The 24,326-nt window shown below is 40.9% G+C and overlaps 1 pseudogene; it reads left to right on the plus strand.

Moving 5' to 3' along the window:
- The first annotated feature begins 17,021 nt into the window (after positions 1 to 17,021).
- On the plus strand, positions 17,022 to 23,139 carry LOC107138364 (annotated as a pseudogene).
- Positions 23,140 to 24,326: the final 1,187 nt, after the last annotated feature.

Here is a 24,326-nt window from a genome sequence, read left to right on the forward strand (position 1 = left end):
CCACGTTATAAAAAGAAACACAATGGAACAAACACATTGCAAAGGGCAGTACACACTGGCTTTTGTACTTTATTCATAATGATGATCAGTATCTTTATAATTGCTGACATTTATTGAGCATTGATTATATGCTAAGCCCTAGATGCAATATGGTGTACTGGGTGAGATACCACACAAAGCTCTAACCATAGTATTTGGCATCTAACAAGTGATCAATAAATACCAACAATCATCCTCATCATTCATATAGCATCATTGTTATTAATATGTAATTGTCTCACTTATTTTTTACAACCCAAGGAGGTAGGGATAGTTGTCCTCCATTTGACGCATGAAACTCAGCCCTACAAGGTAAGCTGAGAGAGTGGCAACTTGGATCTAGTCTGTTCTTCTGATGACCAGGCCACAGATGTTTACTGACGTCTTACTGTCTTTCTGTTTTCTATTCTTTTTCATTTAATCCAAAATCATTCAAAAGGCAGGAAAATAATTTACATCAGCCCAGAAAAAAATTAGAAAGGGGATTTTCAGTGCTAATTCCCAAGAACTATTTATTTTGTTCTCAGGGAGAAGCAGGAGGCTCGTAAATGCTATTGAAAATCTGAAGGCTGAAGGCTCCCCATTTTGCCTGCATAAGTTTCTACATTGGGGTTTGAGGGACCAGTAGAAAGAATAAACTTGGGGAGATGCTTGGCAGACATTCCTGCCAACCCTTCAGGACTTGGTTAAGAGTTCCTGAGAGGCCTCTCCATGGCCATAGGCTCCTGCCTCTTTCAGCCCTGAAGGAGAGCATGTGCTCCGAAGGGTGGGACAGGGGCTCAGTGGGAAAGTTCAGGCTTCATGCTGACCAGGGCAGGCTGTCTCCCCACTGGTGAGTCGGTGACTGGGAACATGAGGAAAACAAACTCTAGTACAACGGAAACCCCCTTCTTCAAGGCCTATGTGGAAATGACAAAAAAATGTTCACATTATTATTGTCACACATATCAATTTTATCAGAATGAAATAATATGGGTAGTTGTCATTTAATAAGTGCTTACTCTTGTGTCAGTTCTGTGTTAAGTACTGATATTAACGCCTTTAATCCATACAACATGATGAGAGAGAAATTATCATTATTCTCACTTTACAGGTTCTCAATATGAACTTATGGAATCATACTGAGCATTAGAGTTGGACATGAGCTCAAGAAAGCTGTTCAAACTGTGTACCTTAAAACTCTTTCATTATAGAAAGGGCAACTGAGGCACAGAAATCTGGGCCCAAAGGAGGGAGAACAAGCATTTTTGAGGTCTGCCTGCCATTGGAGGGCTCTTCAAGAGGAAGTCATTATGGAGAAACAGTGAAAACAATTTCAGGGAACCATGAATTCCTCCAGGAGGCATGAATTCAGAAGGCAACACAATTTTTTTATTGTTGTTATCCTTAACAATAATTTGAGGATAATATATAATAAAATAATAAAAACACATTGAAATAATTTCCTGACTTTCATCAATAACAAATAACAAAGTAGAATGCTGCCCTTTTTCCTGATGCTGAAACAGCATCTTGCACCCCTAGAACACAGCACTTCTCTCTCCTGCATCCATGTTTGGCAGAATGAAATCTGGGTTTCCAACAGAAGAATGGTCCAGTCATAAGGGACTTTGTGGCACAAGCCCATAAATGAAAACCCAAAAGGCTTTGACCAGCACAACTGTTCTACTAATCTGCTCATTGTTTTTCATTGTTGTTCTTGTTACTGGGTTTGAATCCAGGGGCACTATACTACTGAGTTCCATCACCAGTTTTGTTTTAATTTTTTTTTTTTTTTTTTTTTTACTATTTATTTTGAGACAGGGACTCTTTAAGTCTCTGAGGTTCTTGCTAAGTTGCTGAGGCTGGTCTTGAACTCACAAAGCTCCTGCCTTAGCCTCCTGAGTCACTGGGATTATAGGCATGCACCACCATGCCCAGTCTAATCTGCCAATTAAAAACTGATAGTGGTTAGATGTAATGAGGAGTTGGCATGTATTTTATAGTTTATCCAGGGTCTTGGTGAGCTCTAGATGCTTAGAAATTCTAGATTCTCACTGTAATTCAAAGTCATGGCATAAAAGAAACAAAAAGTTGTGGCTGCTGGTGGGGTACACACCTAGTATTTAAAATAAAAGTGTTCTGGGGGTGTAGTTCAAGTTGGACTTGGTTGACCTAAAGGTGGGCAGACTAAAGGAAGGAAAATCCAAATGTTAAGGTACGATCTTTTTAATTTTGTCTGTGATTAGAAGGCTTGCTTATTCCCCACCCACCCCCACCCACATTGAAACACCATAGTTACAACTGCATTTTTTATTGTTACCTTCTGGGTTTCATTCTATGAAGGTTGACGTGGATTTCAAATGAATGTCTTTTCGCATCTTTATACACCTTTACCACTCTGACACTGTTTAACTTTTAGCAGAGAAGAATCCATTGTAAGAATAACTTGTTGCCATTTTCATCACTATTTGCACTTACAAAAGTTAGTAAATAGTTCAGTTTCCTTGGGAAAGTCAATGCCATATTAATCAGCCACCAGCTCTCCTGGCTTCCAGCATGGCATGCATTTGCCAGTTCCTACAGCATTCTTCAAAAGCCAAATGGCTTGATAAAGTCAGAAGAACCTCAGAAAATACAAACAAATGTTTCAAACCAAACCAGCCTCTGAAGTCACAAAGAAGTTTCATTTTACTGTCAGCACAAGTGACTAACAAAAAGGGAAGCTAAAAATTAAAAACTTTGAGTTCTTTATCCAAAGTCTGCGTAAGGGAGCTCCCTCTACAAAAGCAAATTCTTACTTCATTGAAGGTGGGAATCTATTTTGCAGTAAGAGTTAAACAAAACAGCCAGGAAATTCAGTTAGTTTGTCTCTAATGAGAGGAAGGCAACATACAATTCCTCCATTCACCAAGTGGTTTTTGGTCCACAAGTCGTTCAAAATGTTTACTTCAGATCACCAAGTCCTTTTTCTGTGCAAACTACCTCTATTATATATTTATAACTTCTCTGTGTTTGTTTCTCAAGATTACTGAATGAGCAGTTGAAGTAGCACTAAGAAAAATGTAAATGCAATCTCTGCTGTCCAATCAGAAGGCTACTTCAATTGCCTTTCATTATTTTAAATTATAAAGCATGATTTCTGCTAGTCCAAACATCAGATCTGAAAAACTCTGCATGTGAATAGAAATCATCACCTAGTTCCAACCTTCAAGAGAGTTACTGCCTGCGTACAAATAGACATTATTGTATCTAACATTGTTAGTTCCGACTATTGATTTTTTAAAATGAAAGAATATATAGCTCAGGTATGTAGCCTTTTGCACAGGCTAGGACTTCAAGAGATGTTAGAATAGAATAAGATAGTTTCATTTTCCTTAGGAACACCTCTTTTAACCTGGAGATCTTTCTTACCTGTCACTCTTAACCAAGAAAAATAAAACGAAGATAGAATGTGTTTAAAAAGGAAAAAAAAAAAGGAGGAGAAGGAGGAGGAGAAAGGAAAGGAAAGATCAAAGAAAACTCAGGAAGGAGAGAAAAAAAGCAAACAGAAGATTCTCAACACAGCCCTGTTCCTGAGTCACTTACACATTTACTCAGTTGTCTTTGGCCAATTGATTGTTATTACTTTCATTCCCCATATTATAAGTGGTAATAGTTGTTGAGGGGTTTGAGGCACCTGGCACATAGGTGGTATCCCCTAAGCACGCTATATATCTTAACTCATTTGATTATCTTAACAATCCTCTGAGATTATACACTTGCCCTATTCCCCCCACCCCAACCCACCTTTTTGTTTTTTGGTACCAGGATTGAAAGTAGAGTTGCTTAACCACTGAGCCACATCTCCATCTATTTTCATATTTCATTTAGAGACAGGGTTTCACTGAGTTGCTTAGCACCTCACTTTTGCTGAGGCTGGCGTTGAACTTGCGATTCTTCTGCCTCAGCCCCCTGAGACATTGGGATTACAGGCCTGCACTACCATGCCACCATTTCATTTTAAAGATCTTTTGATTTCTGAAGTGCACAGCATCCCTCGTCCTACTTTCCCCCACCCAACCCTGACTACTAAATTGTTGCTATCCTTAGAATTGCCTGTTTCTTTGAAATACCACTAAAACTGTGGTTAGCTTCTTTTATGCTTCAAATACCTTTATTCCATGTCATGTTTTACTTGTTAGCAAGGAATTAGACCCTGCTTTTCCATGACCCATGTCTAATGACCTCACCCCATGTGACAGAGTGTCGCAGTAGGATTATGGCCACTGGTGGGGCTGAAGTGAGTTTGGATTTAATTCATCTCGTTATGTTCTTACATAGCAGGGCTGTTGAGGAGCCAAGTAAGCTCCCCACCCGGGCAAAGTGACTCCAGAAGGTCAGCATCCAGGTCCAGATGACTCACTGCATGTGCCCCCCAGTGCTCCCCCTGTGTTCAGGCTCCAAACTCTCCGTTGAAGGTGTGGGAGTTGAAAGATAATGACAAATTCCCTAAGGAGTTTGGGTATTACTTGGGGGGGTGGGGGGAATGCATTCATGGCTCTCAAAGTTTGAGGAAATATCTTTGGCTTCATTGTTGAGTTCATGGTGCTAAGATGGCCAAGGGACACAAGAATGTTCCATAGCAAACTAGCCTTCTCCACCCCACAAGCAGAGATGTCCCCTTTCCTCCAGGGACACCCTGGGTAAGAAAACAGGATGTTGAGATGCCTTCTGATCAGCACTGTGGGAAGAATAAGGGCAGCAGGCATCAGGTGCAGTCAGCATTGGAGTTCCTTCTAGGGCACTGGCCTCAGGGGAATGGCAAGTTTCAAGGAAAAAGGTGGCCCTGATCCTCAAGTTGTCAGGACTGGCTGGCTCACGGCTGTCTCCTGCAGCCATGCAGGTTTTGATGTTTAAAAGGCACCATGGACTGCCTAGACAAAGTGAATGGCTTGAGACCCAGCAGCTGATGCTATTTTACTCTGTGGGAGACTGCAATTTATCCTTGACTGTGTCCTCTCCCTCAATCAGCAAATCAACTTGAATTCTAGTTCTTCCCTACCACCTACATCTCTTGCACCTGCACCTCTTGCTTAGATCAATATAATGACCCCTAAATGCCCCACCCCACCCCACCCCCGCCTCATTTTGTTTCCTCCTCCAGTTTGTCCTGATCTGTGCCAGAGGGAACAATCCCAATTGCAACTTTGACAATGTCTCCATATTTAAAAACCTTAAATATGGTCCACAAGATCTGCCGTGATCTCTGCCTGGCTCCTGGTCTCATCTCCCACCCTTCCTGCTATACAGTGAGCACTCTGATGAGGTTGATCTGTTACAGGTGCCTATATACTCATATAAGCCACACGAATTCATTTTTTGAGGAAGGGGAGAATTTGTAGCTATTATGATTTTTGAAATATACACCTTTGATGGATATACCCCAGCTTTCTTGCTCCCTCCAGAAATGGGCAGGAACATGAGTCCAGTAAGAAATCAGAGTTAAGACCTGAACCTCTAATACTCCAGTATCACCCTAAGACAACTAAAGAAAGAGACACTACTTGACGAAAAAAAAAAAAAATCAAACAAGGTCATTAAGTACCATTAGTACTTGGAGAGCAGTGATTTTTCTTATATTTGATTTCAAGTGCCCAACACAATATCTAGAACATAGTATATTCTCAGTGTACTGGGGTGAATAATGTTCCTCCAAAATTCAAATCCTTTCTGGAACCTCAGAATGTGACCTTATTTGGATAATAATAATTTGAAATACAGGGGACCATTAATTCAATATGAATATTATCCTTAAAACAAGCAAAGAAACACAAAGAAGATGTCATGTGATGGTGACAGAATAAAGATTGGAGCCATGTATCTGTTTTCAAAGCAAAGAACACCCAGGATTGCCAGCAACCACTAGAATCTAGGAGAAGGTAAAGTAAGTCCCCCCCGCCACCACCCCAGAGCTTTTCAAAACAGCTGGTCCTGCTGACACCTTAATTTCAGACTTCCAGTGTCCAGAACTATTAGACCATAAATGTTCATTGTTTAAGCCACTATCTTTGTGGTCATTTGTTACAGCAACCCTAGGAAAGTAACACATTCACTGAATGACTGGCAGATAAATGAATAAAAGAATAAGTGAATATATCACCTATGAGAAATTATTTGGAGCCAAATAAAATATTAATACTCTTTTAAAATATCAGTTATAGATTGCCTATCCAAATCAATTCCTCCTACCCCATGACCTTCTAAATAGACTAAAGTGGAATCTGAATTTGAAACTCTAAATGCTTCAGGGAAGCTGTGAGTTTGCTGTAGACTGACTACAATACCTCACCAGTGCTGAAGAGAAGAAAACAAGAACCCAGAGGTTCTTGTAAGGCATCATAGATCCTTTAGAGAATCTGATGGAAACTATGGACTCAGTCCCCAGGAGAAAAAAAAAAATGAAAGCCTAGTCATATACACACAGTTTGTAGACAATTTATTCTACCTCCCACCCCTCAGAACCCACTGCCAACACTAAAAACTCCTGAATTAGAAGACAGAGGTAGAACATTTAGGGTTTTTCGCCTTGCCTCTGGACACACTGAAAACAGCAGAATTGTTTCTTCTTTAAATGGGAGGCCATGATGAACCAACCAGACTTAGAACAGGCTCCATGTGCCCCTGAGTGAAAGACCTCAAGAGAGCAACCTGGCCTAGAAACAGAAACCCAACTTCCAAATCCAGCTTTGCCACTTAATTATTTTGTTCTTTCTCTGCTCCTCACTGGCAGCCCCAGTCCAATGTGGATGCTTTTAGGGTCAGAGGACAGGTTAATGAGATAATGGTGGTAATGCACTTTGCCCCCAGGAAAGGGCTCCTATGTAAACACCAGATATTATTAGACATTATCAAACTCCAGCAATGACCCAGCCTCAGTGGTGAGTCCTCTTTCTTATCACTGTTTGGCCAAATTGGGTTCTTTGTCTGAGGCTCGGTGTGGGAGGTCTCCTGCAGGCTGGTGTTGGGGACTCCTATCACCTCCACCAGAGCAGTGCAAACAGACCATTTGACTACATTGGATGAAAGGCTCCCTTTGCTAACAGTCAGTCCCCAATCTCTTTGTGCATACATATTGTACCCTAATCTTCAGGGAATTCTTCCTTTACTGTGTGTAACTTCAACGTAAATTCAACTGTATGAACAGGAAAATAAATCTTATTTCATGTTTTGTGGTTGTGATTTCTTATTACTCTTTTGGAACTGACTACATAGGATTTCCCATTTCTTTCTGCTGTCGGAGGCTAATTTGAAAAGAGGAGAAAAACATGACACCAGTCTTAGGGACATTGGTTTCAGAACTTACAAAAAGAAAAACGTAATTTCTGCAACCAGTATATTGCAGCCAAACTGAAAGATTTCAAACTAATATTTTGACCCACCCTTCTCAAAACAAGGCAACAACAACAACAACAAAAAGTAATTGCTTGAATTCTATGGGAAATTATTTTTAAAAAATCTCATGATAGCTATTTTTTTCCATCATCAGAATTGACAAGGACATAGTGAGCTTGAGAGGAACCTAAAATATCAGCAATAATTCTCATCAACGTGAAGATGGAATAGAATCTTAACCCAGACACTTAAGAATCCCACTACAAAGGAAAAAGAATTTGCCTATAATTATCCACTCCTCATGCACATTGAGGGTCTCTGACACATGACACTAGCCAGTGCTGTTTGGTCAAACCAGTTTCACCAGATTTCACTGGTGATACTTTTCAACCAGAAGGATGAACTTTCATAGAAATTTTTGAATCCTGACCATATAGAATATGAGAATCTTCTCTCCCTTTCTTCCTTCCTTCCTTTCTTCCATAAAGCATATGTTGAGTAGCCACTAAGAACCAGGTACTGTGCTAAGTAAAGGTGAACAATGTACTTTCTATTACTCGTAAGATTACCTTTGAAACTATTTGGATTGCAGATTTCCATATTGTGGGTAAGCAGAGATATATGGGGGTAAGGAGGAGTGGAGAAAATTGCCTTCAATGTGTGAAAAGGGGAGAAGTGAGAGGAGAAAGATTGGTTAAGAGTGTTGCACCTGTAAGGTCCTATTTCAGACAAGTTCAAAGGCACCACCATGATCTAACTGCTAATATCCTTGCCACATTACTCTCTTTCCTTCTCTGTCCACTGGATCTAGCATGTAACAATTACACAGAATCACCTTGACTGACCCCCCCCAACCCTGACCTATGGTGTGCAATCTATGTGTTCATACCCAGATACTTGTATTTTTTTTTCAGAGTAGAAATTAGAAGTTTATTAAAGTACAGCAGAAAAGACTTCTCCCAAAGGAAGAAGGGGACCCAAGAGGTGGAATCCGTGGAAGTGTGGTTGTCTCCCCTTTTTATAGTTTTGGTGATGGAATGTAAGGGGAAGGCCCGAGGGGTGGGACACAGGTGGGCCAAACAAGTAATCTGGGCAGGAAGGACTTCATTATCACTTCTTGGGATGGGCTATCTCCAAATCTGTTGGGGCTGTTCCCTGGGTTCCATTAACATTTCTTTGGGGGTGGACTTTGGCCTAGGGCCTTTCCGGGACTTCATTAACATTCCATAAGTTGTCCTGGTTTCCCTGGAATCATTATCAGCATGGCCTCCATTTTAGATTTCACTCGATGATATGATATTAGACCCGATTTACCTAACTACACTGACTACCTAATTTTAAATCTGGCTTCATTCCCCCCTCTAATTTGGGAACGCCTTACTGCTGTAAGGAAAGGGGGCGAAGATCCTTCTGGCTTCTTCAGGCTGAAAAGGGACGGTGTGGGGCAAGCAGTTTGAAGTCCCCCTTTAAAAATCGGGTCTAGAGTGGTCCATGATAGAAGTCCGATTGAGAAGTAATAGGCTGGAGGGCCATTTGAGTGATGGGTGGTCTCGGTGTAGAATCTCGGTCTGGGACCTCCAATATGTTACCGCTGTTGACCAGTGACGAGTCCTCGCTTCCCCAGTGTTGAAGAATAACACCAAAGAAGCACGCCGAGGCAAGATCAGAGTAGAAATTAGAAGTTTATTAAAGGACAGAAGAAAAGACTTCTCCCGGAGGAAGAAGGGGACCCAAGAGGTGGAATCCCCTTGTATTTTTATCACAGGCTAAATTACAAAGTTGGGCTATTCTCTTAAATAAGTCCCTCTGAATGATATGTTCTTGGAGCATGCCTTTTCAAAATGGAGTAAGGTTGAATGAAAAAGAACCCCAGCAAGTTTTGAAAAAATATGTACATTGAAGTTATTCAAATACATATTTAACATTTACTAAAAATAGCTCTGATTGCAGGAGAAAATTAATTAAAGTAGACAAAAAGCTTCTAATCAGATTTATTCTATCTGATCGTATAATTAAAACTGGCTTTTAGGCCATCCTAACAAGTTTATTTGAAAAGGAAGAAAGATCACTGTTTATTGGAATGGCAATAATTTGGGTTTCTTTAATTGACTCCTGGTGTGAATACGTTGATGCCTGCTGTTCTCTAAGAGGCAGCGTGGAAAGTTTCCAGGAAAAGTTCACATTCCAGGGGCAGCTTTGGAATCTACTTTCCATTGCAACCCAAGTCAGCCTGCCGTTGGGGCTTGAGTTTGTACCAACAAAATGCCAGCTTTCAAAGTAGCTTCCCCAGGCAGTAGTCACTGCAGCTGTGCCAGGGGCCGGGGAAGGAGCCTGGCATTGAGTTGGCCCACCAAGACACTGGAAGGCATTTCCCAAATCCTACCTTCCCTATGTCCAAAGCACTAAAAGCACCAGAGGCTGTGGCTCCAGAGCCCACAGTGATGACTGAGGAATGGCATTAACATTCTGATACTAAGTCTGCCCAAGCAGAGCTGCAAAGGAAGGGAGGAGGGGAGCACTAGATATTTTTCCTCCCAAGGCTCCCAAACTCCCCAAAGCAGCGTTGCCAGTTGCCCGCTGAACATGAGTACATTCCACAGGAATTTAATAAGGTGCAAAATAAAAATAATCTATAACTCACTTGAAAGCAAAGGTGCATTTGAAGTCCCTCACTATTCTAAGCTCTGGTAAATTGACATATTTTTTTTTAAAGGGAATTTTAGGTGAGAAGAAAGGTAGAGACTAGGGGTCCTGAAAGAAGAAGTAGGGATTTCAAAGCCTGGTTTGATCCTGAAGGCCTAACAGATGACCACCTCTCTCTATATATAATCATGACAGCTACCATTTGTTCAGCACATCTGTGGCACATGTTACCTGTGTTAATCTTCAGGACGAATTGGCAAGTTTGATGGTGTTATTTCAATTTTACAAATAGGAAAATGAGGTTCAAAGATATTAAATAACCAGTGTAGGATCATATGTTAAAATTTAGCCAGTATTTGAGCCTAACTCTGTCTGACTCCAAAATCCAAGTCTGTCCTCAGCTGTTCCAGAGTACCTGGCTGCACGCTGTCTGCTGTCCCCATGGATTGGTCAGGTGGGGACAGCGGTGGCAGCCAGTTGTCCTGCACATGAAGTCATAGGATGTGTTGTTCTCTGACCAGTTCTCTATTTCCTACACCTCTCTTTAAGAGGGATCATGCATTTATATCCCAGTTTCCTTTTCTTTTCCTCCCTATTTTGTTTTTATCTTCCTAGAAAACGGAGGGCCGTTGGCCAGAGCCGCCACAAAGGAAGACATCCTCATTTCTCCACCCTGCCCACATGCTTACTTGAGGCAAAGGACACGCTGAATCAGGCTGAGTCAGGACAGGTGAGGAGTTTTCCCCTCCTCCCCTTGCTCTCTTCCTGCCAAACATCCTCCAGAAAACACCCGCCCCCCCACACACGTGGGTATATCCATCAGGAGAAGATGGGACACAGTCAGTGGTCTGCACCACCTTTATAAAGCACAGATTCCATCAAATCACTCTGCAGCTTCAAACCTCCAGTGGTCTTCCATCACAAACCCTGATGCTGCCTCTCCAGAGGTCACCTTGCTATGGTTTGGGTGTGGTTTTTCCCATAAAGTTTCAGGTGTTAGAAGCCTGGTCTCCAGTGTGGTAATGTTAGAGGTGCTAGGACCTTTAAGAGGTGTCCTATTAAGAGTCATTAGGTTCCTGGAGTAGTTTTCCTGGGACTGGGGACCCTAGTGAGTTCTTAAGATAGGCTGTATTAAAAGGGCAAGCCTGGCTCCTCCCCAGTTGCTCTCTGGCTTCCTGTCTTGCCATGTGATCTGTCCTGCTCACACATGCTCCTGCCATTGTGATGCCGTCTGCCACAAGGTCCTTGCCAGATTCAGCACCATGCTATTGGGACTTTCTGCCTTTAAAACTGCAAGCTAAAAAAAAAAAAAAATCTCTTTTCTTTACAAGGTACCCAGCCTCAGTATTTCATTACAGTAAAGGAAAATGAGCTAATATGTACCCAGGCCTCATCTCTCACCACCCTCCTTCTTGTCTACTGTCCCCCTGCCATACTGGCATCTGTCAGGGGTCAGATGCACCAAGCACTTTCACCTCTGCCTGGGAATGCTGTTCCCACTCACTCCCTGCCGTTAGCCCTGCAGGCTCCTTCTCTCTGTGTCTTAACCACCCCACCTCCATTATTCACCTTCTAAGTTCCAAATTCCATTGTTTTTTGGAATGTATGGCAACTTGTAATTGTATATTTTTTGATACTTTTTCATTGTCTCTCACCCCATCTAAGCTCCTCGTATGGAGACTAGTACATAACTACATGTTCAAAAACTATTTGTTAGAAGCACTAGCTCCAAAAAACATTTTTTGATTGTTGTTATTGTTGTTGTTTGTTTTGTTTTGTTTTTTCTTGACAGAATGTTTATAACAACCAATACTAATTTATTCAACATATTCTTTCAAGGAGAACTGGAAGATGCTGCTTCCTACAGAAATGCCAATATAAAATTAAAAAAAAAAAAAACCTCATGATTTGTGAAGTGAAGAACTCACTCCTAGAAATATCCTTGTCTGTAACCAAGCGTCATCATGTAGTACTTTAATTACCTTTAGTTCATATGTCTGCTATGGACTCGGAGCTCTCTGAGAGGGCTGGGTCTCGGTTGTATCTCCTATTCAAATTGTAGTACCCACATACCAGTTGTTCAATACAAGTTTGACTTTTTTGGTTGTTTTCTTTTTGTTTTACAGGGCTGGGGTTGGAACCCAAGGCCTGGTGCATGCTAGGTAGCATTCTACCACTGAACTACACCTCTAACTGTTACCGCTATTGACCGGTGACGAGTCCTGGCTTCCCCAGTGTTGAAGAATAACACCAGAGAAGCACGCCGAGGCAAGGTCAGAGTGGAAAATTAGAAGTTTATTAAAGGACAGCAGAAAAGACTTCTCCAGGAGGAAGAAGGGGACCCAAGAGATGGAATCCATGGAAGTGCGGTTGTCTCTCCATTTTATAGTTTTCGGTGATGGAATATAGGTGGGAAGGCCTGAAGGGTTGGGACACAGATGGGCCAAAGAAGTAATCTGGGCACTTCTGAATCAACATCTTCAAGTTTGCTGTTCATTAACACTTCTTTGGGATGAGCTATCTTCAAATCTGCTGGGGCTGTTCATTAACATTCCGAGAGTTGCTCAACTTTTCTGGGAATTCATTCTCAACATGGCCTCCATTTTAGATCTTACTCGATATTATTAGACCCGATTTACCTAACTACACTGACTACCTAACTTTAAATCTGGCTTCACAACCCTTAACACATTCTTATTAGGAAGAAAAGGTGGTGGGGGGCGGGTTTTAAGTGAGAAGGCAGCACTAATCACAAAGAAATGCCCTATAGATTCTTTACAGAGTGACAGTGCATTGAATCATAGGATCCTTGAGTTGGAAGTGACCTTCACTTTTCTAATCTACAGTAAGAGTTGAAATTTCAGTGCAGAGAGACTAAGTGGCACATAGCTACATTGAAGATATAAGCAAGAATCCAGGTTTCCTACTCTAAAATTGATGTTCTTTCACCTGTGCCATGCAGATTTCTTCTGGTCAGAGAAATAACAGACACCTGAAAGTATAGCCCAGCAACTCTGATAATTTGGGACAGGTGGGAGAGGACACTTAGTAATTTTGAGGTTGCAGACCTTAATAGAGCTGAAGCTTCTCACTGAAACTCTGAAAATCTACACAGATCAAACCCAAGAGCTGCATGCCCTGACCAGAGTTCATCCCCTTCCAATCTCCTCCTGAGGGACTGTCAGAGGAATGAGAACTGGGAGTTTGTGCACTGCTGAGAAGATGTGGCATTGCAAAACATATTCTATGTAGTATAAATGTAATGTTGTCCTCTCAGTGACTCACCTCCTTTCTCCCCCATACAAAATGCACACAATGGCCATGAGCCCTTCATGTTGGTGTAACATGGACCAATATCATGGTCTCTTCCTCCAACCAATTCCCTTGACCATATTTGATTCACGTCAGGGTGAGCAGCTAACCCAAGCTGGGCCAAGGTGAGCTTTCTCTTGGGAATTAGGACTAGAATTGAAAAGAAATTAACCTTTCTTTAGGTCCCTGGGCTGTAGGATGTTATGTCCAGGTGTATGTCCAGGTTCTAATAATGGCTGTCTTATGGACCTGAGACATGAGAAGCTGCAGTAGCTTTCTAATACCTCTTAGGTCCCTGATTCTGCTGCTCCTGAGATATAACTCAAGCTAACCCTTTTTGTTCAATCTAGTTGGCACTGAATTTCTGCCATAAATGCTTCCTTTCTTTTTTTTTAATGGTTTTTTAAAAATGCTTTTTAGAAATAATTAAAATAATAAGGAAAAATTATGATGTTTTTCTAATTGTTCCCCTGGCCTGCTTCCTTTTCTCAGTGGGAATTCCCTATGTGCACTTCTCACTACTTAAAATGTTTTTTACCCTAGAATGTCCTATGGTATCAACTTCTAAAAATAGTGATGATTGAGAAGGCATTGGTAAATTATAAAGCAAATGAAACACTAGATTGGGAATGTTCCATGGATACCTACCTGGTCCACCACAAGAACTGTGTCCTATAATAAGCAAATACTAAGACAAGATTAAGTGTGCATGAAATTTATTGGGGGAAAACACCTGTGAGAGAAAACAGGGAAGGAACCAGGAGAACCATCAGACAAGGAACAGGTCTATTCATACGAAGGAGAGAGAGAAGAAAAGGTTAGATGGAAGTGTCTAGACTGCTGTGCAGTTCTAAGGAAGATCCACAAAACCATTTAGAGCCCCTGAGACAAACTCACCCATCAGAGGACTCCCAGGACCAAGCATGCCTCTGTTATACTGAGTCATATAAGCACAGCATCTAGGGCCTTCAGTCACTTATGCTCCTTGTATTTGGAGAGTTGAGAAGTGCTTTTTTGTAGTTATTATGGACTGCCTCTTCCCTTCACATGGCCCCATTCAAGAAGTATTTTTTCAACATCCACTTGAAGTTCACATGCTCTGCCATCTTATTCTCAGACTCATTTGTTCTGCTGGAGGTAGAGTTAGTTGAGACAGAGTTGTTATTGTGTACCCCATGGAAGAACTGAGCAATAAGTGAAACAAATGTTTATAGCTGAAGGTATAACTATACTTTCATGTCTTCTAGTAAAACAACAACCAACCGCTTCAAAGGACACAAGAAGATTGCCAGTCTACACAATGGGCACCATAATTACACAAACGAAAACCAACAGATATCTCAGAAGAAATAGAATTTTTAAAGTTAAGGGAGTTTGGTGTGATCCACTCATTTATTGCAAAGTCACCCTTAGAAACCAAGTAGCTTTCAAAAGAAGCTCTTTACCTTCTAGAAACGAAAAATCTAAGGGAAGAATAAAACTGAGTTTAACCAAACAGGAAATACAAATAAAATCCTGGTATTCCAACATATGACTGATCATTAGACTGCCTAACCAACATTTGATAAGGACTTCCAGATCACTCACCCAGGGGATGAAAGCAGAGAATTCCCCTGATGCTATGCACCACTGCCAATGGTCATAAAAGACTCCAAGAATCCATACACTGAAATTGAAGTGTTTTATTCTCAAACACTGAATGAAGTGCTAACAAAGAATATATAGATAAATATATTTTTATCACTCATGTTTACTGTAGTGGTTTTTTCCCATTAAATCAGTAGTGTACTTAAATTACATGGCATCTTGGATTTGAGGAACTAGGGTTAATATAATAGTAAGTTGAGAGAAATTAGGAAAACTACCCCATTCACAATAGCCTAAAAAAAAAAAAAAAAAGACTTGGGACTCAATCTAACAAAAAAGGTGAAATATCTGTAAGATGCAAACTACAGAACACTAAAAAAAGAAATTGAAGAAGACCTTAGAAGATAGAAAGATCTCTCATGTTCTTATGTTCTTGGATAGGCAGAATTAATGTTGTCAAAATGCAATACTACTAAAAGCGCTATTCAGACTTAATGCAATTCCTATTAAAATTCCAATAACATTCTTCATAGAAATAGAAAAAGCAGGGCTGGGGTTGTGGCTCAGCGGTAGAGGCTCCCCTAGCACATGCGAGGGCCTGGGTTCAATCCTCAGAACCACGTAAAAATAAATAAATAAAATAAAGGTATTGTGTCCAACTACAACTAAAAAATAAATATTTTAAAAAATATAAAAAGTAGTCATGAGTTTCTTTTGGAAAAATAAGAGGCCCAGAATAGCCAAAGCAATCCTTAGTGACAAAAGTGAAGCAGGAGACATCACAATACCAGACCTTAAATTATATTATAGAGCTATAGTAACAAAAACAGCATGGTTTGAGCACGAAACTCAACTCAAAGTGGATCAAAGACCTAGACATCAGACCAAAGACCTTGCACTTACTAGAAAAAATGTTGGCTCAACTCTTTACCATGTAGGCTTAGGAACTAACTTCCTCAACTCCTAAAGCACAAGAAGTAAAGTCAAGAATCAATAAATGGGATGGAATCAAACTAAAAAGCTTCTTCACAGCAAAGAATCAACCAAGAATGTGAAGAGAGAGTGTACAGAATGGGAAAAAAATCTGCTACCTGCACCTCAGATAGAGCATTAATCTCTAGGATATATAAAGAACTCAAAAAACTTAACACAAAAACATTAAATAACTCAATCAATAAATGGGTAAAGGGACTGAACAGGCACTTTACAGAAGAAGAAATACAAATGGTCAGCAAATATATAAAAAAAATGTTCAACATTTCTAGCAACAAGAGAAATGCAAATTAAAACTATACTGAGATTCCATCTCACTCCAGTCAGAATGTCAATTTTCAAGAATACAAGGGACAATAAATGTTGGTGAGGATGTGGGGGAAAAGGTATACTCATAAACTGCTAGTGGGACTGCAAACTGGTACAACCACTGTGGAAAGCAGTATGGAGATTCCTCAGAAAATTTGGAATAGACCTACCATTTGACCCAGTTATCCCACTCCTGAGTATATACCCAAAGGACATAAAATCAGCATACTACAGTGACATAGCCACATCAATGTTTATAGCAGCTCAATTTACAATAGCTAAGTTATGGAACCAACCCAGTTGCCCTTCAACAGATGAATCCATAAAGAAACTGAGGTATATATACCCAATGGAATATTACTCAGCCATAAAGAGAAATGAAATTATGGCATTTTCTCGTAAATAAATGGAACTGGAGAGTATCATGCTAAATGAAATAAGCCAATCCCCCAAAACCAAAGGCCAAATGTTTTCTCTGATATGCGGATACTAACACACAATAAGGGTGTGGGGAGGAAAGAATGGAAATTCACTGGATTAGACAAAGGGGAATGAGGCAGAGGAGGGGGGATGGGAATAGGAAAACAATAGAATGAATTGGACATAATTTTCCTGAATTCATATATGAATACATGACCATTGAAACTCCACATCATATACAACCACAAGAATGGGATCCTGATTAGAATAAGTTATACTCCATGTATGTATAATATGTCAAAATACACTCTACTAAAAAGAACAACGTTGTATCTAAATGTTGTATTTAAAAAGAACAACCACAACAACAAAAACAATAAGTTGGGCTTTTTGCCTCTACTGTAGACATGGCACCTGTGAAAAAGCTAGTGGTGAAGGGAGTCAAAAACAAGAAGCAGGTTCCAAAGTTCACCCTTGACTGTACCCACCTTGCAGAAGATGAAATCATGGATGCTGCCAATTTTGAGTGGGGTGAACCAACGTGAAAATAGCTTGCCTCCTTCCTCAACTCTACTTGTTGCTTTTCATTTTATTTATTTCCTGGACAAAAGGAGAAAACACAAAGAAATTCTGAATGCATTTGAGAATTCCTCCTATGAGAATATTCTCCAAGAGAGAATCCAGGGAAGCAAAAAGCCAGGAATCTTGGTGAAGGGGTTGTGACCATCCAGAGGAGCAAAAGTGAGATTGCTGAAACTATCCAAGGTGTCTTTTTCTACAAAGTACTTGAAATATTTCACCAAAAAATATTTGAAGAATAATCTCCATGATTGGTGTGTGTAGCTGTCAAAGGCAGAGAGAGTTACGAATTACATTACTTCTAGATTAAACAGAATGAAGAAGAGGAGAACGATGAGGATTCAAACTTGTTTATCTGGAATATTTTGTATGAGTTCTTGAATAAAACTTGGGCACCAGTTGTATCTCTGCAATATGGATCAAACAGAAAATTGGAAATCATAGTAAATAGACTTCACGGGGACTGCCACTCTGTATTTGTAATTAGATTTTTGTTTGTTTCTGCTTAGAAATTTCAGGTCTCACAGTAGTGACCAAAGAAGGAGGAGAAGGCTACTTACTAGGAAGGCACTAAGGAAGATAGCTGAGGGTGTGAAAATGCAAGCTTCACTCAGTCTATATTTTATCTTTAAAAGTGTGACAATTGTATCTGGTGCTTTCCTCCAAGGAAGATTGAGGAACACAGCATGGGGTTCCTCATGCATTAAAAGCAAAACAGGTGATTTTGTTCTGAGATTCTCCTGTGGGGAAATGGCAGTGTCAATAAAAGGCAGATCTCTAGGTTTTGTCTTTGTTTTTAAATTATAAGAGAAAAACATAAGTTGGAATACTTATTTAACTTTTGACATTGAATGATGTTGGAAGGAATTGTTAAGAATGATTAAATCCACACCCTATAATGAGAGTTCTGTATAGTTTACAACATTGAGCTGGCAAAACTCAGTTGATGTATCCCTGTTCCCTCTCCTTTCCTTGACTATGAAAAACATTACTCATCATCCATGGAGATTTTTTTTTCAGTTGTAAATGGACATAATGCCTTTATTTTTTTTATTTTTATGTGGAGCTGAGGATCGAACCCAGTGCCTCACACAAACTAGGCAAGCAGTCTACCACTGAGCCACAACTCCAGCCCCCCATGGAGATCTTTTGAACTAGGCCAGAACTCTGCAGAATTATTCTCAATCAAGTATTCTAAGCAGCCACTCCCAAGTGATTGAATTTGGTATATACCAGGAAATTAGCTTGCCATCCCTATGCTATGTGTGGAATTTAACTCCACAGAATATGCCATGTGTTCTATCACCAATCACCCCTTTCACCACCTGAAAGAATTGGTGAAAACTCACAAGAGTGTGACTGAAGTAACACTTTGGAAATCAACTTAGAATCTTCTTGCAGGTTCTAGAACTTCTAGACTCAGTGTCATGCATTGCTTTGGGTACCCCACCTTGTTATTTATCACAAAAAGTTCTGTCTTGATTATATATTTACTCTATATTTATACATTAAGTACCACCCATCTTTCAACTGATGTACTCAAAAGATTTTTCTTCCTTAAAATATGTCCTATGAATGCTTGATGTCTGTTCTACTAACTAAAGAAAACGCCTGTGTGGCATTTCATGAAGTTTAACACTCTAACCGAACACCTGGGTCTTTATTCCATGTGGTTTGTTGTTATTTGTATTGGGGATTGAAGCCAGGGGCTCTTTTCCACTAACTACATCCCCTGTACTTTTTCTTTTTCTTTTTTTTTTTTTTTTTGTTGTTTGTTTGTTTGTTTTTAAGACAGGGTCTCACTAAGTTGCTCATTTGCTAAATTGTTGAGACTGGCCTTGAACTTGTGATCCTCCTGCCTCTCAGCCTCTCAAGTAGTTGGTATCACAGGTGTGCACCACCACACCCAGGTTCTTAGCATTGGCTGAACATTCACCTGGGGCTGAGGTGAATAACCAGTGCCCAGGCCCATCACCAGAACAACTTCATCAGCTTCTACAGGGGTGGGACTCATATCCTTCATTTCTCCTAGTACTTGTCATGGTAGGTACTATTATTCCCATTTTCCAGACAAGGAAACTGAGGCTCAAAAGGGTTAAGAATTTGCCCACTGCACATCTAATAAGGAACAGAAAAGTTCCAGTTCCCAAGTAACTTTCAAACCTATGTTGTTTTTGTTAAATGCCCTCCATAATACATTTAAAAACAGTGACATACATAACACTAATCTGAAAACCTCACCCTCCTCATCCACATGTAGACCAGGGATCAGACCACAGAGCCATTCACCCACATGCAGCAGCAGGAAAGCCCCTCTTCTCGCTTCCACACCTCAGCTTTCACCCTATCTCTGAACTGTCACTCTCTCCACATCTCCACCCCATGACCAAGATGACTTTTTCTCTCTAGGAACCAGGTCAGAGCAGCACATCCACTAGAGCCGGTTGGCCAGACCAATCGGCAATCTCTTCTATAATTGTGACTGTGAGTTGTGAACGTTTTTATTTCCTAAATGCTTGGATTTAAGTAATATCAATGTGTTAGATCAAATATGATATTTTTAAAAAGACAATGAATTAAACAGATTGACAGGGGTGAACCAACGTGAAAATAGCTTGCCTCCTTCCTCAACTCTACTTGTTGCTTTTCATTTTATTTATTCCCTGGACAAAAGGAGAAAACACAAAGAAATTCTGAATGCATCTGAGAATTCCTCCTATGAATTTCCATCTTTACTAATTAGAGAATCTCCTCAACTTTTCTTTTCTCCAACCACTGCATGAAGAGCTACTTTTTACTGCTATTCTTAGCAAATCTGGAGCTAAGGGGAGGGTGGAACAGCCGCCCAACTCCTCAGGTTTTGAGAAAGGCAGACTTCCCTCCCCAGCTTGCTGCCTGGCGGGCGCAAGCCTTCCACAATATGGATTTCGTTGTCTGAACTCTCAGCTCTGCCACACCCCTTGTCAGAGCAGAGCGCCGCAGTTATATCACAGATCAGCCGGGGAAACAGCTAGTCATGAATCACAGGGACTCGTGGATCTCTGCCGAACAAAGAACTCCAGCTCTGGGAAACTTTCTGGCCCAGTCTTTCCCTCTGCCCCAGTGGAAAAGCAGGTAGTTTCCAACTAGTCCTGTCGAAAACCAGCGCAAGGCAGGTGTAGCAAAGCCCTGTCAAGGGCTTTCTTTATCTTCTCACATCCACAAATGCTGTTTTTGTTTTGTTTTGTTTTGTTTTTTATACCAGCTGCATCCTAAACACTAAGTAAAGATGGTGATTAGTAGTGGTGGTGGGCGTCTCAGTAGGAGCTTTCTTAAGAAGAAAGGGTTTTGAATGAGCCAATGAAAGCTGTTGCCAGGGAACCAGATGCCATGAACAGGCCACTCCAGCAGCGTAAGAATACAAGCCACAGAAGCCAGGAGTGTGGACTGAGCACTACGTGCACTTGGCAGCTGATCCTACAAGGCCTGTTAACCCTTTGTGCACCAGACTATGGTTCAAGAAAAGGATGATCGTAGAATCCAAAGAGCCGAGCCACTCTGCTGCCAGTACTTCCCTTTAGTATGACCCTTTCAAAGAAAGATGTTTTCCCGGCTGGACTCCCCGGACCAGTTAGTAGAGGTGGGCATGAGTGAGTGCTGTCTAGGAACCCAAGGCCCTGCAAAGGGCAGGGCTCATGGTTGATCACATTTTTTTTTTAATTTATTTTTTAATTTTAGGTGGACACAATATCTTTATTTTATTTTTATGTGGTGCTGAGGATCGAACTCAGAGCCTGATGCATGCTAGGGGAGCACTCTACCACTGAGCCACAACCCCAGTCCACCCCTCTCCATCACATTTTTTTATGACACTAATGATTGCTCTCAACTTGTGCTCCAGTTCTATCTGCCCTATTGTCCACTGGAGGAGGGACTCTGCTTCCCCAGTTGGGTCTGCTCTTCAAAAGCAGCTTCTCTTCTCCCTGAACTCTCTGCTTACAGAGCCTCTTGGGGCCAGCAGAGGTTGGCAGCCTATACCCTGTTTTAAGATTGTTGCTGGGAGGAGCACGGGCACAGGCTGGCTTTCTGGGAAGATGAGAGAACAACCAAAGCCCCTTTGGCGGGGCCTCCTGACCTGCCTGCCTCCACTCATCCTGATTCTTCCTTTCCCTTTCAGAGGATCCTCAATCCACGTATCCACTCCAGGGCTCCCTCCTACCTGGCTGGTCAATCTCCACAGGGGGACTTGCAAACTAACTCAATGCTCAGGAGGACCTGAGCGCTTTCCTGAAGGAAACTACCCAGGTTGAATTGCAGGCAGTGAGGGGCCCGATGGGCCAGGGGCTCCTAGCTTCATAGTATGAACTCTAGCCATGTGGGGCTGGAGGGGAAGGTTCTCCAAGCCCCTGACTTCTTCCTCAGATCAGACCCAGCTGCTGGCCATCCCTCTTTTCGTGCCCAGATTAGGAACTCATTCTGAACATCAAAATATCACTAATGTGGGCAAAGAGTGAAAAGAGAATTTTCATACACCTTGGGGTATGCAACTGCTATATTCCTGGGAAAATTCATGTTTTGTACACCAAATTAATATCTATGTAAAACAATTAGCATGCAGGACACAATTTTCACTCTGTGATCGAAAATACAGAAATTATTCTCATTGTAGAGTTTAAACACTGAACAGGAAGCCAGCTGAGAGACGAGTCCATGACCTGTCCTCTACATACTACAAGGAGATGACTTTCAGAGCATCAGTTTGCACAGAAAAAAAAAAAACTTACAATTGTTCACTTATAATGCGGAGAGAGTGTATGTATATTCTGGATTATGACATGAAGTTATTTCTTAATGTTTTCTATTTATTGAGTCCATACTCTGTGACAAAAACTACACTGAAATCATTGCATCTGTTAATTCCATAAACATCACTGTAATAATTGTCAATGAAAATCAAAAGAAAAACTTACCCATGGTTAAACCAATGACAGATAAAACTATCTTCTCATTCTAACACCCAATGGTTCTAAAGTTTCGATGGTCTCAGTGAGTGGCCACCGCTCGGAGAGTCTCCCCTTAGAGTTAAACTCATCTTCACTCTTGTCACCCTCCCTAGGTCTGTTCCTATGAAGGTTTGTTACTTTTGCCCCAGTGACTCTAGCAGATGTCCAGATGGTGATTGATTTCTCCCCATGTTCCAAAAGAACCAAGAACGTGTGATTTTTATTTCTTCTACAAACTTACTATCTCCCCACCATAAATTTAAGAGCTTGCAATTACTATGAGTATTCCTACTAATAAAACGAAGCCCAGAGCAAAGGCACAACTAAATATTTTAGATTCTCAAAGCAAACCCTTCAGAAATATCTAAAATAAATAGAACTCCAGTGCCCTCCCCATGAACTAGCCTGACCATGTGGCGGTAATTTATACCTAAGGAGAGGAAGGAAGCAGGGAGCCAAGGCAGACACTTTCCCCTTTACTATGATTCTAGTGTTCTTTATTGCATTTTTGTTATTCATTTCTTTTTTTAAATTTACTCTGATTTGTTATACATGATGGCAAAATGCAATTCATTTCATATTACACATATAGAGCACAATTTTTCAAGACACTGATTGTACACAAAGCATTTTCACACCACTCGTGTCTTATACATGTACTTAGGGTAATGGTTTATTTTTGTTTATTTGTTTGTTTTTTGGGTTTTTTTTGTAGTGCTGGGGATTGAACCCAGGGCCTTGTGCATGCAAGGTAAGCACTCTACCAACTGAGCTATGTCCCCAGCCCCTACTTAAGGTAATGATGTCTAACTCATTCCACCATCATTCCTACCCCATTGGCACCTCCTTTTCCCTCCCTCCCCTTTTTCCTATCTAAAGTTCCTCCATTTCTCCCATGTTCCCCGCTAGATCGCCATTATGAGTCAGCCTCCTCATATCAAAGAAAACATTCGGCCTTCGGTTTTTTGGGTCTGGTTTGCTTCACTTAGCATTATATTCTTCAACTTCATCCATTTACCTGCAAATGCCATGATTTTATTCTTTTTAAATGCTGAGTAATGTTCCATTGTGTATATATACCAAAGTTTCCCTATCCATTCATCTACTGAAGGGCATCTAGGTTGGTTTCACAATTTAGCTAGTGTGAATTGTGCTGCTATAAACATTGATGTGGCTGTGTCCCTGTAGTATGCTGTTTTTAAGTCCTTTGGGTTTATTTCCTTTTGCATTTTCTTTTTTTCTGATCTGACCTGGACCACATGAGAAATTAGCCCAGCTCTGGACAAGTCAAGTACTCATCCTTGGCAAGCCTGTGCCCTTTCCACCAAGTTAGGAGGGTTGCATCTTCTATGGTGAGTTTGTTGGTGCCCTTTCAGCCTTTGTTTATTGAGCCTGGCTGGAGTCTCTAACTTATGGGCCTAAGCTTTGTACTATGGCTGGGCAAGCTACACACTACTAAAACAGGCTTTGATCTAATTCTCTTCCTTCATGTATCTTTCATACTGGCTCAAAGCTAATTGCACATCTCTTTGAGCATGTTAAATAGCAAATAATGAATATTCATTGAGCTACTATTCTATGCAAGAGGTACAATGGAGAGTCCTAAAATGATGATCAAGCCCCTACCTTCCAGAGACTTACAGTCTATAAGTCACAACAAGTGGTATGAGCCTTCATATTGCATGTCATACACATGACCCATAACTTCAAAACTCTTTCATTTTTACATTCTTTTCTTTTTTTCTTTTTGGTATCAAGGATTGAACCTAGGGGCACTTAACCACTTAGCAACATTGCCAGTCCTTTCTGTATTTTTATTTAGAGACAGGGTCTCGCTGAGTTGCTTAAGAGCCTCACTAAGTTGCTAAGGCCAGCTTTGAACTTGTGATCCTCCTGCCTCAGCCTCCTGAGCTGCTGGGATTATAGACATGTACCACTGCACCCAGGTCATTTTGACATTCTCATATAACTTGTTTTCGATGCTCATGGTAGATCACTGTGGCTATCTCTAGCAACCTTCATTCCACTTTGCTTCTGGTGCAAATGGTTAGGAAGCTGAAAATGTTATGTCCTAGACAAATTTGCAACTATATTTGCAAGGTAATGCAA

This window comes from Marmota marmota, unplaced genomic scaffold (genome assembly GCF_001458135.2).
Source record: "Marmota marmota marmota unplaced genomic scaffold, marMar, whole genome shotgun sequence".
NCBI classification, from domain to species: domain Eukaryota; kingdom Metazoa; phylum Chordata; class Mammalia; order Rodentia; family Sciuridae; genus Marmota; species Marmota marmota.